This window comes from Staurois parvus, unplaced genomic scaffold (genome assembly GCF_062004578.1).
Source record: "Staurois parvus isolate SC_StPar_1 unplaced genomic scaffold, SC_StPar_1.0 ptg000258l, whole genome shotgun sequence".
Taxonomy (NCBI): domain Eukaryota; kingdom Metazoa; phylum Chordata; class Amphibia; order Anura; family Ranidae; genus Staurois; species Staurois parvus.
In genome coordinates, this window is record NW_028318054.1 from 2,432,761 (window position 1) to 2,451,510 (window position 18,750).

The window sequence follows — 18,750 nt, forward strand, 5'->3', positions numbered from 1 at the left end:
TGAAAATACACTCATAATATTAGTTAAAATAAATTATCACATTATGCCTGCATTGATGTGCATCGCTAATTTCCATGTTTAACGCCCTTAGGTATATGATTATGCAAATTGCACATATTACCCATATGTATTATTTTCTGCCCTCAACCTTAATTTGCCTCAGTTTTGTGACAGTAAGATCCTGTGCTTGAAATATATGCAGTCTTCATATTCATATTCTATTCATAGGAAACACATTCTTCAGGGGATGTAGCTTCACAGCAACAAATTAAAACTGGACCATTTAGATATATTTGTCCATGTTGCGTGCATACATGATAGGTAACATGTACATTTAAATACAAAGCAAAGCATTTACTCCCAGCACTCAGAGCTTCTCCACACTGAAATAGGATGATATAGTGGATCCATAAACACCCGAAATGGCAGGAGGATGCACCCCTCCACAGATGGAAGAATCCAATATGGAACTGCAAAAGGAACCAACAGGAAGGCGCAAGCACCTAGTGCGTTACCAAAATATATTGGAGGGTATAAAACTGATAAAAATGGATACTCAAAAAAATGCAACCTATGAAAGCATGTAAACCAGAAGATGCCTTGCAGTGGAGGATTCATGTACACTAACACACCCTGCTGTGCTGGCAGGCTAACATGTTTCGGGGTGAACCCTCTTACACACAGCAAAGTTAGACATCCATTGCATGCACAAGTGTTTAAATACAAAGCACGTGTGCCTCTCCAAAATAGGAAGGGAGGAGCCAGCATTAAAAAAAATTATATGAAAAAAAACTACATTTAGATAATATATACTGTAAATATATTTACTCATCATCTTTAGTGTATGTGCACGTAAGTGTACGTGCATTCAAACAATTAGAAATGATAAAAACTTATAATGGATGCAATGGCTGGTTTTGCTCTGAGGAAGGGAGTGCGTTCCCAAAATGCTTTAGCCTGCCAGCACAGCAGGGTGTGTTAGTGTACATGTATCCTGCACTGTAAGGCATCTTCTGGTTTACATGCTTTCACACACTGCTCTTATAATATCTATTCCTTCTAACATTGGTCACTGTACTTTTTCTTACATTGCCATGATCTCATTCAATCATTATCCAGGGTCAGAATCTACTTACAGGACCAAGATGCTGACTCAGAGATGATACAGCCATATAAATCCTGGTAGCGCATAAAACATGTGCAAAAAGTATACATATAAATATGCAATGACCAAAGTCTATAAATAAATAAAATATGATAAATCAATATTAAAAGATGCCTATTAAAGTGCCAAGTGTAGTCATGCCACACAATCCTTCTAATAACAATACATCAGTGTTATTACATAAACCATGCTCTTAAAAGTGCCAAGCACAAGAATATAACAAAATCCTTCCAAGTGACAGTCTTATAAATCTTCTCCAGTGCAACAATTCCAAAAGATGTGCAATCCTGAAACTACTCCTCTCCTATGCAAGGTCCTCCACCACCACTCGCTCACTCACCAGAAGGCTATTTGCTTAATAGCCTGTAATTTCACCAGTAGGGAACCACCGGTTCTCACTCTTCAAAAATCGCAATCGATATAACCAGGAACCCAGAAGGAAAAGCTCACCACATGGAGCCAGGAGTATAGTATGTTGTATAGTATTTAATTATAAAAACATCACAGTAAAAACATCATGAATAATCTTCTACGTGGAGAAACAAGCAATCACAGCTGGACATACCAAGATGGCCACCAATCTGAACCTCGGAAAGCGGCCATGTGACGTCAGCACGTAGGCTTCACCTGACACTGTTCGTGCACACGCAAGTCCTCAGGAATACGCCCAATGATTTTATTTATTTATAGACTTTGGTCATTACATATTTATGTGTATAATTTGGACAAATGTTTTATGTGCTGCACTGCTTTGATGCGTATTTATTTTGGGTTTGTCACTTCCTTCTTAGTGCAAGCAGCTCCAACTCTTTAGCACTCACCACTTACACCTGACCTTTGTATATAAATCCTGGTGATTGTACAGATCCTAAATGTTTGTACAAATGCTTGACCCAGATCAGCCCCTACTAAAAACCTATAATGATGCAGTCAGATCACTTGAACCAAGAAAACTAAGGAAACTCTTTTTCTTACCTGAAGCAGATTGACATTTAAATTCAGAAAAATCACTTAATTGAAGATCAAAATCTGCCTTTTAATGATAAAATGTAGAGATTTTTTAAAAACTATACTGCTGCTATATATTGTGACCTGACAGGAATGTATATATACAGACTGGTAAAGTTACTAAACACTTCCCTTTAACCATTCCATACTGGACATTTTCACACCCTTTCTTCCCAGGCCTATTTTCAGCTTTCAGTGCTGTTAAACTTTGAATGACAATTCAGTCATGCAGCACTGTACCCAATCGAAATTTTTATCATTTGTATGAAATAAATAGAACTTTCTTTTGGTGGTATTTAATTACCACTGGGGTTTTTCTGGTATATAAACAAAAGATAACAAAAATAAAAAAAAAAATCTTCATTTTGTTATACAATTTTCCAAATAAATAATATTTCTTCATAAATGAACCGCTTCCCGACTGCCCTATACCAGATATACTGCTACAGAGCAGCATGAGTACATAAAATCACGCACACACACACACATATATATATATATATATATATACATAATTTTGCATTTCTGGGTAGGGGCACACGCAAGTGATTACTCACCCATGCCCAGTGATTGCCAAGCATCCCAGTAGTCTTCTTCTTTTTCAGCATGGGCCCTGGCAAATTCTAGGTGGGTTTTTTTGTGCATGGGCTTTAGGAGAGGCTTACTTTATGGGCAACACCCATGCATGCCATTTAACTGCAGTGTACACCATATTTTGTCACAGGATACAATAACCCCACTTTGGCTTTCTACTTCTTTAGCTAACTGCAGTGAACTTACATGACAATTTTCTTCAACCCTTCTCATCAGGAGACACTCCTGTCGAGGTGTTAACCTCCATGGATGGCATGGACGTGTCTGTAAGGTGGTTGCAGTTCCATCTTTGCTGATCTTCTTGTAGCCTTCACCTTTCATGTGTAAAGAAATTATTTTCTTTCTCAGGCCTGGCGGACAGCATGAAATGGGAAGTGGTTTTCTTTGTTAAGTAATGCCTTTTTATAATTAATTGTCTGCTGGACACCTGTTTAATGAATATGTAAACTCACATGTAGTTGAATTCTTGTTAATTAAGATTTTGTTGTCTAAAATGTAGCTTTGCTCCTAAGACTTTCATTGGTGTGTATTCATTTTTGCAACATGGTCTTGAATTAATTTCTTAGGCAATATACTTTTTTGTGTGTGCAAATGAACAAATCTTGTTTGCAATCAATGGCCTGCATTTGTGGGAGCATTTTGTAGTAGAGTTTCCCATAGAAAATGTTGATTCTGGAAGGAAATTAAACATTTTCTGAAAAATCTGTTGGGGTGTACTCATTTATGCTGAGCATTGTATGACATTTGATTTTTTTGACATATTGGAAGTGCTTCACCAGTATTTGAGTTAGAACTGGACAGCCAGCGCTCCTTTATAGAAATTCTTCTGCATCAGGATAACTATTACATTTCGGCAATCTACTCTCATCTAATCTCACACCAGTCTGAAAAATACCATTTTACTCTTTTTAAGCCGTGGACTCCCATACTGTCTATCGGTGAAACTCCGAACAAAATACTCGGGATACCTTCACTTTTCCTCTGTGAAGCATGGCGGGAAACTCCTTCACAGAGCTTACTATCCTTTCTCAGTGAATCCAGCTGTCACTCCCCACCCTACATGTCCTTGGTGCAACCGCACTCGATCTACTTTGTTTCATTGCCTTTGGGAATGTGCCTGAGTTTCCACCTTCTGAGATTGAGTTCTTCATTACATTAATCATCTGTACAATATCTCTGTCACCAAAGACCCTATGCTCTGTCTCTTCAATTATCACGATCCCGCAATGTCGGCAAGTCTTAATTCTCTTCCTCAGTGGATCCATATTTGTTTATTGGTAGCTCGCAGAACACTCATGCAAGCTTGGATATAGCCCAACCCTCCACAGCTTAAGAAGGTAATACAGGCACTAACTGCCCCGTTTAATCTGGAGAAGCTGGACACCATTACTCACAATTTTAAGTCTACACATCTTCATCTCTAGATGGCAGCTCTTCATGGAATACTCCTTTACTCCTGTAGAACTAGCCACTCATATGCAACCTTTTTGATATTCAGCTTGGCATATCAAAGCTCAACTTACCAATATGTTGGGTAAACTGCGATTGTTCAACTCTTCTTGTAGCCCCACCCCACAGCTCTCTATTCCCCAGTCATGCAATTGAACCCATGCTACTCATTATGATTCTTAGCTCATACAACACTCTTTCCCCATTGTCTTTTTGATAGAGATGTTATTGTTCAGGCCTTCATGACCAATCTTCCGTTCCTAAGGAATTGCTTAATTTTTGGAATTTTGCTTCTGTTGTACTGATTTGTTGTGACATTGATGTCTATTTGGATACTGCCTTTCATTTCCATTACAGATGTTGTACTGACTTCTGTACTCACCACTGAAAAAATGGTTTACAGAGTTGTATGTCAGGATACTTTTGTACTAAGTGTATAAAATTTAATAAATATTGTTTAAAAAAAAAGTGGATAGGATGGCTGTGTCTGAACGCTATGTCCTTGAAAATATAATCATTAACTCTTTGACATAACATATGTGCAGATCAACCAGTAGTCCAAAATGGTCCATATTGTAATACATGTGTGTTTTTGCTAATTTTTTCCATTTAGCGTTTGTAGTGGCATTGTCTTCAAAAGTGTCACATGTAGTCATTGAGAAATGAATGAAGCCTGGATAAATAAAGACTTGTTGTTCTCAACTTCTGCTACAGAAGAGATACACCACCATCACCATGATTATCATTATTGTTGCATATATTTGCTGCCACAGACAGCAAAGACACCTGCACTTGTACATGCTCTGTTACTTAACCGTTCCCACCAGACCATCTTCTCCCAGTGCACCATTATAAAAGGCACTTCTTCATTATTCATCATCTTCATTATTTACCATTTTAGCAAGAATATTTTTAAATACACATAAGGAGCAGATATCAAAAGGAAGACTTAACATCAATAAAAATCCCAGAAAACACCACAGTACAGAAATTCATTATGGTGATTTACTGATTAGTGGAGTAAGTTTCAGACCAAAATTTTGCACATGGCTGTCATAGCAAATTTACACTTGCTCTATCAATATACAGTCCCAGCAGAAATAAGATGTTGAGCCTGACAGTTGTTCACAACTCTATCTGAGCTTAGGAACAGCAGGAAACTTTAGTGAAAAGGTTTCTTGCTCAGTATAAGAAAAGTTAATAAACTATTTGGCTTCAATGGGATTAAATGCAGAGTAATTAAAATGTATAACATACAGTATATAGTAACTCCAGAGAAGGTCTTTTTTATAAATATCAGTGTCTGTAGGTTCTACCCACAATACCTCGCTGCTTATTAACTGACAAAGTTTCACCTGTTTTGAAATGTATTCTAATAGTAAAACTGACAAAAGACTTGGTAGCCCTTTTAGATAAAGGCTATTACTGTATCTTGCTAGCCAGTGATAGACTAAAGTAGGACTTTGACATTTATTAGATATTTGGTTTTCAAATCACGTCAATTATTCCTTAAATTTTATGTACACAGATCAACCATAATATTATGACCACTGACTGGTAAAGTGAATAACACTGATTTTGTTACAAAGCATCTTAAAGTGGATGGGATATATAGGCAGTGAATGAACATGTTGACCCTGCAAAGCAGAAAAAACAAGGATTTGAGCTACTTTGACCAGGGACAAATTGTAATGGCTAAATGACTGGGTCAGAGAAACTTCAAAACTGCAGCTCTTGTTGAATGTTCCTGGTCTTCTGTGGTCAGGACTAGAGATGAGCGAATCGAACTTGGCGAAGTGGAATTCGTTTCGAATATTAGGAAAAATTCGATTCGCGCCGAATCCGAAAATTAGCAAACTTCGGATGCACGAATCGAATTTTCCCCGATCGGCCGATTTTCATCCCTTCTACAGCCGGCAAAAAGTGTCCCTGCAGAGAGCTCCGCTATTTCTGACAGTTCTCTGACAGTTCCTTCACATTTACAGCGGTTGAAACATTGTATCTATTTGTTTCCATTTAGGATACAGATGTTTTTATTCAGAAACAAATAGATACAATGTTTCAACCGCTGTAAATGTGCAGGAACTGTCAGAGAACTGTCAGAAATAGCGGAGCTCTCTGCAGATACACTTTTTGCTGGACTGGAATTCTTCTTATTTTCATCCTACTTCTTCTTCTTCTTCTTCATCCTCATCCTCTTCTTCTTCTTCATCCTCATCCTCTTCTTCTTCTTCTTCTTCATCCTCTTCCTCTTCTTCTTCTTCTTCTTCACCCTCATCCTCTTCTTCATCCTCATTCTCTTCTTCTTCATCCTCATCCTCTTCTTCTTCTTCATCCTCATCCTCTTCTTCTTCTTCTTCTTCTTCATCATCCTCATCCTCTTCTTCTTCTTCTTCTTCTTCTTCCTCACCATCATCCTCTTCTTCTTCTTCATCCTCATCCTCTTCTTCATCCTCATCCTCTTCTTCTTCTTCTTCTTCATCCTCATCCTCTTCTTCTTCTTCATCCTCATCCTCTTCTTCTTCTTCTTCCTCATTCCCATCCTCTTCTTCTTCTTCTTCTTCTTCTTCATCCTCATCCTCCTCTTCTTCTTCTTCTTCATCCTCTTCTTCTTCTTCTTCTTCTTCTTCATCCTCATCCTCCTCTTCTTCTTCTTCTTCTTCTTCTTCTTCTTCTTCATCCTCATCCTCTTCTTCTTCTTCTTCTTCTTCTTCATCCTCATCCTCTTCTTCTTCATCCTCATCCTCTTCTTCTTCTTCATCCTCATCCTCTTCTTCTTCTTCTTCATCATCCTCATCCTCACCATCATCCTCTTCTTCTTCATCATCCTCATCCTCTTCTTCTTCTTTTTCATCATCCTCATCCTCTTCTTCTTCTTCTTCTTCATCCTCATCCTCTTCTTCTTCTTCTTCCTCATCCTCTTCTTCTTCATCCTCATCCTCTTCCTCTTCTTCTTCTTCTTCTTCTTCTTCTTCATCCTCATCCTCTTCTTCATCCTCATTCTCTTCTTCTTCATCCTCATCCTCTTCTTCTTCATCCTCATCCTCTTCTTCTTCATCCTCATCCTCTTCTTTTTCTTCTTCTTCTTCTTCTTCTTCATCCTCATCCTCCTCTTCTTCTTCTTCTTTTTCTTCTTCATCATCCTCATCCTCTTCTTCTTCTTCTTCTTCCTCACCATCATCCTCTTCTTCTTCTTCTTCTTCTTCTTCTTCTTCTTCTTCTTCTTCTTCATCCTCATCCTCTTCTTCATCCTCATCCTCTTATTCTTCTTCTTCTTCTCCCTCTTCTTCATCCTCATCCTCATCCTCTTCTTCTTCTTCTTCTTCTTCCTCATCCTCATCCTCTTCTTCTTCTTCTTCTTCTTCTTCTTCTTCATCCTCATCCTCTTCTTCTTCTTCTTCATCCTCATCTTCTTCTTCTTCTTCTTCTTCTTCATCCTCATCCTCTTCTTCTTCTTCTTCTTCTTCTTGCTGCTGGGGGGACTTTTTAACATAGGCCTCTGTATGGCCTTCAATTTAAGCTGCTTACGCTTCGCCACTCTGCCATGGGCCCCTGTACCGCCTCCTCATGCTGCTGCCAGGTCCAGAGTGTGTCATGGGTCCCTGTACGGCCTCCCATTGCTGCTGTCTCCATTGCCACACTCTGCCATGTGCCACTTTCAGGTCTCCTCACACTGCTGGTGGGTTCCATTTTGTCATAGGGTGCTGGCAGATTACGGGCCTCCCATTGCTGCTGCCAGGCCCGTAATCTGCCATGGGCCCCCGTACCGACTCCTCATGCTGCTGCCAGGCCCGTAATCTGCCATGGGCCCCTGTACCGCCTCCTAATGCTGCTGCCAGGTCCAGAGTGTGTCATGGGTCCCTGTACGGCCTCCCATTGCTGCTGTCTCCATCGCCACACTCTGCCATGTGCCACTTTCAGGTCTCCTCACACTGCTGGTGGGTTCCATTTTTGTCATAGGGTGCTGTATGGCCTCCCATTGCTGCTGCCTCCACCGCCACACTGAGGCTCCACACTCTGGTTTTGGCCCCGTGACTGCCCAAATGAGTGAAGTGTGTGGTGATTCTAAGATCGACGGCACTCATCTGCATGTCATACTGACTGACAGTATTATTTCTCTTCCCCAGCAGACTCCAAGGGCATTTAAATTAAAGGTACAGTGTTCTGCACTAAAATAAAGGCTCTCTGAAGCCTAGAAACCCTTTTAATAAGTTAAATTCGCAGCGAATAAATTCGCATCGAATCGAATTTATTCCGCAAATTTGGCGAATCAGCCGAATCGAATTTTTGAATAATTCGCTCATCTCTAGTCAGGACCAACCTCTGATAGGGATATGTGCAACCAAGGCTCATTGATGCATGTGGAGAGCAAAGGCTGACCTAGGAGCATCAGATCTGGACCACAAAGCAATGGAAGAAGGTGGTCTGATGAATGGGATTTTCTTTTACATCATGTGGATGGCTAGGTGCATGTGTGTCATTTATCTGGGGAACAGATGGCACCAGGATACACTATGGGTATTCCAATCCATCTTCAAACTTACAGGACTTGTGATCCCACTAAATCAGAGGTTATCTCTGAAATTTTCCACCATACAAAGGAAAGATGGACACACTCCCAAAATATGTTTGATAATGCCAATTTGATTACATCCACGGAAACAGACATCTGAAACACCAGGAAAGATATCATGAAGTCTGTAAGGGGTATAATACCATCTAGTTAGTACTTTAAAGGCTGTTTCCCTAATAACTAGAGATTTCGTGCACTTGCTTATATTATCCAGCATGGTGTCCCACTCCTCTGCAGAAAAATGTATATTACAGTTTGTTTCCCATTAAGCTCTCTAAGGGGGTGTGGCAGCCAAATAAGTATCTAAAAAAGAGCAGTATAGATCTGAAATAGCCTTTGCCTCTGGGGGAGTCGAGACAGATTCTCTCAAAAAATGGAATAGGAGAGGTCGGGGATAGGCCATGTTGAGAGACAAAAAAGTGATAAATTTGTAAGTAGTGATAGAACTCTCGATTTGGTATGTTACGTTGGGCCTTCAGATGGTTAAAGGAGAATATTAAATATTCCCCCTGTTTGAAAATCAGCAAATTTAATAAGGGCTTTATTATACCACCATTGGTACTTGGTCGCTGAAGCGAAAGCAGGGGCAAAGTTTGGATTACCAAGGTAGGAGGACCCAAGGGGAATAGGGGATACCAAACCCTATTTAGTTTTATAACGAGACCAAAGGACCAAGGAGTATGAGACTATAGTATTATAAGGAGAGATTAAATGTGGAAAAACAAAAGAAGTCCACAAAAGGCCTGGGAGGTAAAATAGGTGTATCAATTGGGCTTCAAAGCAAACCCAAGGGACCTTAGAATTAACAGTAGACCATTGGGCTATTAGGGGAGATGAGTGGACAAAAATTATAGCCAAAAATTGGGTAGTCCCTAAGCCCCCGGAAGCTTGAGATTTATATAGAACAAGAGAGGAGAAACAAGGCTGTTTGTTTTGCCAAACAAAGCTATTAATCTCTCTTTTGAAGCTGGTCTAAATAAAATTAGGTAAGTTGATAAGAAGGGCTCTAAAATGGTAAATACGTTTGGGCAAATTGTCCATCTTAACTGCCGTGATTCTGCTCAGAAATGATATTGGGTAAATGCGCCAGACTTTAAGCAGATTACGGAATCAAGACAGACATTCAGGATAATTTGCAGCAAAGACAATAGAAACTTTAGGAGTGAGTTGAATACCAGAATAGGGGATCTTGTCTTGTGACCACTGAAAAGGAAAGGATCTATGAAGGGATTCACTCAGGGTTGGTGGGATGTTAATCAGTAAGGCAATAGATTGACCTAGAGAACCTGACAGGTTAACTGAGACACCCAACAGGGACATAATATTGGAGAGCAACTGGAAAAGATTTGGTACTGAAATCCGCGGGTTTGTTATAAAAAGCATATCATCATCATACATACATAATTTGAATTGTGAGGCAACAAGCGTGTAACCAGAAATATCTGGGTGTAGTCTAATAGCTATGGCCCACAGCTCTAAAGATAAAGGCAAACAATAAAGGTGAGAGTGGGCAACCCTGCCGAGTGCCTCTGCCCAAAGTGAAAAAAACCCATGCGTTGCAGAAGTGAAAAGATATAAGGCCAAAGAACACTGTCAAAGGCCTTGTTAATATCAAAGCTCAGAAGAAGCACTTCCCTAAAGTATAAATTAGAATCCTGTATAACATTTATAGTGAGTCTTACATTATCAGTTATAAGCCTGTTAGCAACAAATCCTGATTGGTCGGAAGAGACCAAAGAAGAAACTATGAGAGCCAATCTATCAGCCAAGATTCATCTAAACACCTTTAAATCACTATTTATGACTGAGATAGGTAATAGATTGTCTGTCTTTCAGTGGTTTCTGCAAAAGGGACATGTTGGCCAAAAGCATTTCATCTGGAAATGTATTGCCCTGTAAGACACAATTGAACATCTCTACCATATACAGGTGAAACTCAAAAAATTAGAATATTGTGCAAAAGTTCATTTATTTCAGTAATGCAACTTAAAAGGTGAAACTAATATATGAGATAGACTCATTACATGCAAAGCAAGATAGTTCAAGCTGTGATTTGTCATAATTGTGATGATTATGGCTTACAGCTCATGAAAACCCCAAATCCACAATCTCAGAAAATTAGAATATTGTGAAAAGGTGCAATATTCTAGGCTCAAAGTGTCCCACTCTAATCAGCTAATTAAGCCATAACACCTGCAAAGGGTTCTTGAGCCTTTAAATGGTCTCTCAGTCTGGTTCAGTAGGAATCACAATCATGGGAAAGACTGCTGACCTGACAGTTGTGCAGAAAACCATCATTGACACCCTCCATAAGGAGGGAAAGCCTCAAAAGGTAATTGCAAAAGAAGTTGGATGTTCCCAAAGTGCTGTATCAAAGCACATTAATAGAAAGTTATGTGGAAGGGAAAAGTGTGGAAGAAAAAGGTGCACAAGCAGTAGGGATGACCACAGCCTGGAGAGGATTGTCAGGAAAAGGCCATTCAAAAGTGTTGGGGACTTTCACAAGGAGTGGACTGAGGCTGGAGTCAGTGCATCAAGAGCCACCACACACAGATGGATCCTGGACATGGACTTCAAATGTTGTATTCCTCTTCAAGCCACTCCTGAACAACAAACGTCAGAAACGTCTTACTTGGGCTAAAGAAAAACAGACCTGGTCTGTTGCTCAGTGGTCCAAAGTCCTCTTTTCTGATGAGAGCAACTTTTGCATCTCATTTGGAAACCAAGGACCCAGAGTATGGAGGAAGAATGGAGAGGCACACACTGCAAGATGCTTGAAGTCCAGTGTGAAGTTTCCACAGTCTGTGTTGATTTGGAGAGTCATGTCATCTGCTGGTGTTGGTCCACTGTGCTTCATTAAGTTCAGGGTCAACACAGCCATCTACCAGGAGATTTTGGAGCACTTCATGCTTCCTTCCGCAGACGAGCTTTATGGGGATGCTGACTTCATTTTCCAGCAGGACTTGGCACCTGCCCACACTGCCAAAAGCACCAAAACCTGGTTCAATGACCGTGGGATTACTGTGCTTGATTGGCCAGCAAACTCACCTGACCTGAACCCCAGAGAGAATCGATGGGGATTGCCAAGAGAAAGATGAGAGACCGAACAATGCAGAAGAGCTGAAGGCCGCTAATGAAGCATCCTGGTCTTCCATAACACCTCAGCAGTGCCACAAGCTGATAGCTTCCATGCCACGCCGCATTGAGGCAGTAATTGCTGCAAAAGGGCCCAAACCAAGTACTGAGTACATATGCATGCTTATACTTTTCAGAGGTCCGATATTGTTCTATGTACAATCCTTGTTTTATTGATTGCATGTAATATTCTAATTTTCTGAGATTGTGGATTTGGGGTTTTCATGAGTTGTAAGCCATAATCATCACAATTATGAGAGATCACGGCTTGAATTATCTTGCTTTGCATGTAATGAGTCTATCTCATATATTAGTTTCACCTTTTAAGTTGCATTACTGAAATAAATTAACTTTTGCGCGATATTCTAATTTTTTGAGTTTCACCTGTACGGGGAAAGTAGAGGTGCATAGTGTTTATAATAGCTAGCCAATAATTTGTCAGGGCCTGTGGTTGTAGACCACTTCAGGGAGTTAATGACCCTAATCACCTCTTCTTGTGTGCTAGGAGCATTGAGAGTGGAAATCTGGGAATGGGATAGTGAAGAAAGAGTAATCGAATGAAGCCATGACTGTTAGGCACGGGAAGAAACAGAAGAGTAAAGAAGAGTAGAATTTTTAAAATATATCAACCTCTCGTGGTAATGAAGTGATATCTAATTATGAAGTTTATATACATGAGGAGTTATATACATGAGGGGGATTTAGTGTATTATTTCATTTCCGAGCAAACATAGGTGAAGCCAAATTACTATGCAGAAGAAAATTAACCTTGGACCAACAAAGTTTTTTTTCAGTCCTGTGAAACAGCATGGTATTTAACTCTAGTCTCTTTCAGGCAATCAATTGTCTATTTGACAGAGAAGATCACCAATTTGTTGTCTATACAGGGTGTCTAGTTCCCTAGTGAGATTTGGTATTTGCCTCCAACGTTCTCTATTTTTGGTAACAGCACCGTTAATATGGAGACCCCAGAGGACTGCCTTGTGAGCCACCCACAAGGTAGCAGGAGAAGCATCTGGCATCTTGTTTAATTGAAAATATTCCTGAATGGCGTTGGCAATCTCCTGGCAAGTAGCTGGATCTGTAAGCAAGGAGTTATTTAGACACCAAGAGTAGGGGGTGTTTGCTAAGTCTATAAAAGAAGTAGCCAATGACACAATATTATGGTCTGGCCATGATCACAAATGTATTCTGGCATCCAAGGAGTTGACTAAAATGATTGGGGTACAATATATGAAATCTAACCTGGCAAAAGAGTCATGTGGGTTAGAATAAAAGGTGTAATTCCTAGCGCCCTCGTTGTGGGCATGCCAGGAGTCGGTTAATTGAAATTAATATAGATGTCTAATAAGAGATTTGGGAAAAGCATTACAAAAAGAGTTCAGGGTACTCCTGTCCATCTGTGGGTAGGCCACAAGGTTAAAATCTCCTCCTACAAATATATGAGCTGATGAATATTTCTCTAGAACAGAAAAAGGGTGCTTGAGCAGAATTTTGTAGCAAAACATTTGCTACAAAAGTAAGTTCACAACCCAATAAGGTTCCTTTTAAAATGATAAACCTGCTGTCAGGGTCTTGGAAAATGTGCTGCACCTCCATTGGGAAAGAGTTATGAAGGAATACTCCCCTACTTCTGGAGGAATAAAGTGTATAATAGGCCTGTTTATATGATTTATGGAAAAAAGTGGGGTGCTTGTTGACAGCAAAGTGAGTTTCTTGCAGTAAAATAATCTTAGCACCCAACTGTCTATAGTATACAAAGGCCTTTTTACATTTATTAGGTGAATTGAAGCCTTGGACATTATGTGATATATCAATTAAACAACAGTGCTCAAATGTCACTCAACTGCGCCCAATACAGACCACTTCACCAATCTAACCGTGCTGCCACTTTAAGGTTTTTATGCAAAATGTTTTAAATCAGATCATTTCGCTTAATTCCACAATACAAACCCTAAAAAGCTCACATTTTTGGGAGTAGATTGGGTACACTCAAATTGGAGGGGTTCAAATAGAGTCAGGGCTCTTTCTCAGAGATATACAGGTTGTATCTGCTGTGTGTTTATGTGTTTACATATAGCACGTGTATCATGTACTCTAATGGTTAATATTTTGATTAATGGTATTATAATGTAGCAAGGTTGGTGAAGTTCATTATACTTTGCCAATTTTTGTTGTGCATTTATATAGATGCGTTTAGGGTGATGACATGTGGACATTGATCTGATGTGCACTTGTCATTTATACATATATAGATTATATATACAGTAGTATGCTATGTACTCTGTATGTTTCATGTCCTATTTTAGTGTTATGTATTAATTATCAATCATTTTATCATTTGTTGATATTTGCCATTTTAAGATATGTTTGCCCATTTTGGTCTTAATACATGGAACTAAATGGTTGCCAGCAGTTTGCATCACTTCCAGTGGTTCAAAGGCAAATAGACCAGCGTTAATTAGGCATCTGCTGATTGCAAATAGTGGCTCCCTTTATATTTTCCCAGCTGCACCGCACCATCATCCCTATGATCAGGAAGTGCCGAAATGCGTCAGAGTGTGGCAGTGCGGCTGACCGCAAGTGACGTGTACGTGTACCGGAAGTGACGTAGACCAGAAGTGACGTGGCGGCATTCGCTGGAGTATCAGTATCAGGTGGTGGTGAGAGCACCATGTGGTTCCAACTAACTCCTTCACTATATTGATATGGGCTTGGTTTTTAATTACACATTGTAAGTGCAATTTTTTAAGCTCCCCCAGCACACAGGAGCCACTTTTCTACCCTGTTGGGAGTGGCAGCACCCTTAACCCTGGAATGTAGTTATGGCGCCTGGTGAACACCAGAACAAGGCTTTGCATGGCCTCCTTCCTCGGCCACCTTCACTTCTGGGTCCGCGATGTGCGTTGATGGCCACATGACGCATGATGTTATCACACTGCCATTGGATTTGGTGGCATCGCATGCCCCCTGGCCAAAAAGTGGATAGCCAGAATATGACTGGCTACCTCAGCTGTTCATCTCACTGGGGCATTTGAGTGGTGCAATTTCAAGCCATCTCTCCCTATATTACACACCATCTTCACTAACCACATTGTGCACATGCAACCACTGGATGGTTTACTTCACATTCTAGTATCCAATATGTTCATCCATATACACTGCTCAAAAAAATTAAAGGAACACTTTTTAATCAGACTATAGTATTAAGTCAATTAAACTTCTGGGATATTGATTTGGTCAGTTAAGTAGCAGAGGGGGTCATTAATCAGTTTAAGTTGCTTTGGTGTTAATGAAATTAACAACAGGTGCACTAGATGGGCAACAATGAGATGACCCCCAAAACAAGAATGGTTTTACATGTGGAGGCCACTGACATTTTTTGCCTACTCATCTTTTCTCACTGTTTTTACCAGTTTTGCATTTGGCTAGGGTCAGTGTCACTATTGGTAGCATGAGGTGATGCCTAGACCCTACAGAGGTTGCACAGGCAGGCCAACTCCTTCAGGATGGCACATCAATATGTGCCATTGCCAGAAGGTTTGCTGTGTCTCCCAGCACAGTCTCAAGAGCATGGGGGAGATTCCAGAAGACAGGCAGTTACTTTAGAAGAGCTGGACAGGGCGTAGAAGGTTCTTAACCCATCAGTAGGACTGTTCCTTTGTGCAAAGAGGAACAGGATGAGGGCCTGACGTCCTCTAGTGGGCTCTGTGCTCACTTCTCAGCACCATAAAGCTCGATTGGTATTTGCCATTGAACACCAGAATTGACAGGCTGCTGCCCTGTGCTTTTCACTGATGAGAGCAGTTTCACCATGAGCACATGTGAAAGATGTGAAAGGATCTGGAGAAGCCATGGAGAATGTTATGCTGCCTGTAACATCCTTCAGCATGACCATTTTGGTGGTGGGTCAGTGATGGTCTGGGGAGGCATATCCTTGGAGGGAAGCACAGGACCTCTACAGGCTAGACAATGACACCCTGACTGCCATTAGGTATTGGGATGAAATCCTTAGACCCATTGTAAAACCCTACACTGGTGCAGTGGGTCCTGGGTTCCTCCTGATGCACGACAATGCTGAGTGGTGACAGTATGTAGGCAGTTCCTGGAGGATGAAGGAATTTATACCATTGAATGGCCCCCATGCTCGCCTGACCTAAATCCAATAGAACACCTCTGGAGTATCATGTTTCGGTCCATCTGACGCCGCCAGCTTGCACCTCAGATTGTCCAGGAGCTCAGTGATGCCCTGGTCCAGATCTGGGAGGAAATACCCCATGACATCAGTCATCTCATTAGAAGCATGCCCCAATGTTGTCAGGCATGCATACAAGCACGTGGGGGCTGTACAAATTACTGTGTACCATTTTGAGTTGCTGCAATGAAATTTCAGCAAAATGGACTAGCCTGCTGTATCATTTTTTCACTTTGATTTTTGGGCTGTCTTTCAATTCAGTCATAGAAAATATAGAATAGAATATAGAATATAGTATATATAGAAAACATTCAGACATATGTTTTCTATATATACAACCCATAATATTTTTCTATAGATTTAAAAATATCAAGCTTTTACATGCCAGCTCACAGCAGCAAGTTGTGGCTCAATGTGTGAAGGATGATCTGTACCTCCTCTGTAAAATTAGCATATTTTTGTTTAATGGTGGTAATGCTGGTTAGGAGAATTCAGCCCTTGGATGCTAGCTACTCATTCCCCTCATTATTATTATCTTCTAGAAGACCATCTGAAGTTTTGATATACCTTGCCAATTGTTCTGGTTGCACCCCTGGGGGGCCACTCCTGAGAGCAACAATGGTGGCGCTGTTCCCCTTTTTGTACACCGGTCTTGGATTATTTGGGAGAAAGTGGCTACATATATGTTTTCTGGTTTTAAAACAGTGGCGGTCATTCTATCTTTGTCTTAATGCTGGGTTATGTAAGTGATTTTTGTATATTCTTGAATGGAACCTAAAATTACAATGCATATAGCATTGTAATCACACCTATGCCTTTATACCATCGGTATCATGTCTAATTTAGGCATTTCTGAGGAAGATATTGGTTGTTATCTCGAAACACGTCAAGTGGCCTATTATGACTTAAACCCTGCTTTTTGTTTGTACACCAGTTGTAATAGACATGTAATGTATAACCGCCATATTATGTATGTCTATGAAAATTTTAACAATGTTTTAAATAAAAATATTGATCAAATCTTTTATAAATAAAATGGTTTTATCCCTTTCTTGTGCTGCCAAAACTCCATAAAAAAGGAGGGTTTTTTCTCATGTGGTCCACAAAGAAGTTACGGTCCTGAAGAAACCATACGCATAGGCAAAATGCATTGATCATTCCTAATTGTACAGTAATATTCTGATGATATAATAATATTTTCCTGACATGGTGATATAACTGCATATGGTGCAGAGGGTTAAGTCAGAAGCCATCTCCCTCTTTGGTAGGGAGTTCTGAATGTAATTCCAATTTTAACATTGTTTTTATGTTCTTTTGTATAAATAAAAGTCATAATTTTTAATATGTTTGTTTGGTCTCTCAGTGTGCTTAAAAAATCTGCTATCTCGACTGTACAATTATTGACCGGCATCTTTTTTGCATTGTATATTGGATGTGGCATAAGGAAGCTTACAATATATATTTGTATTAGTCTAAGGGAGTCCTAAAGCTCTTATTACGGAGGTATGTCATTGTGCAGAACATACATTTGCAGTACATTAATATGACTATTGAATGTAACCAAACTCAATATATATTCAAATACATCTTTTTTACTTGTATTTTCCGGATCACAAACTGTCAAGCATTTTCGTTCTGAATGAGATACCCTGAGGCAATCAGAAAATTGCATGAATTAAACAATAAATACATATATACAGCTTAGCTATGTTTTTCAAACAGACCGAAAAGCTAATTAATCTGTTTGTCTGTATGTTACAATGGTTAAGTATCTCCAGAAATTTTGTCAGCTCAAAGGAGAGAAAAAAGTTGACTTTATTAGTATGGTAATGATTATGTGTAGTCTTGATCTGACAGTAGATGTGGAGGGGACTCTAAAATTTAACTGAGGCTCAAAAAGTGGTGACACAACCCTTTTGTATTAACTAGAGATATGTAGCACAATTAGGCAACATACAAGAAACAAAACCTGTTTAGAAAAGTAAAAAATTTTTAAAAAAGCTAAACATCTCCTTTAATGAAATGACACTTGGTTTAGTGGATATTTTCTAAAGGAAAACTATCATCTTTTTTCTAGATAAAGCTCAGTTCCTCTCAGTGTAAATAGCCTAATCAGCATATATTTATATCTGAAAACTTTGCTCCAATATACAGCATAGGGTTATTCCTTTTTAGTAGTACAACACAGTACTTATGCTTATCAGCACAATATGCAAATCTACCAACATATATAAACAGATTTTAATCGAAAGCATATATTTTGTGGGTGGGTTACCAAGTATTTTTGTGTGCAGCAGTCTTTCAAGAAGGATATTTATTCTAATATCGCATAAAGGGAACACATATGTACAACACATGTATATGAAAATATTGCACAATATTGTATTTATGTGAGCTCTACAATAATAATGTAAAATCAGTACTCAAGAATGTGGTTGTTTCCCATAGCGTAAACAATGTTTTTAATGCAAGATTGAAAATTAGGTAAATACTGAGCCAGTGAAATTGCTAGACACTATTCAAAATAAGTTAAAACTATGGAATTTTCATTTCCAGATAACACTTCAGAATTTCCAGCACTATTCTCCTGGATAGATTATTCACTACCACACTCAGGAAAGACACCATGTT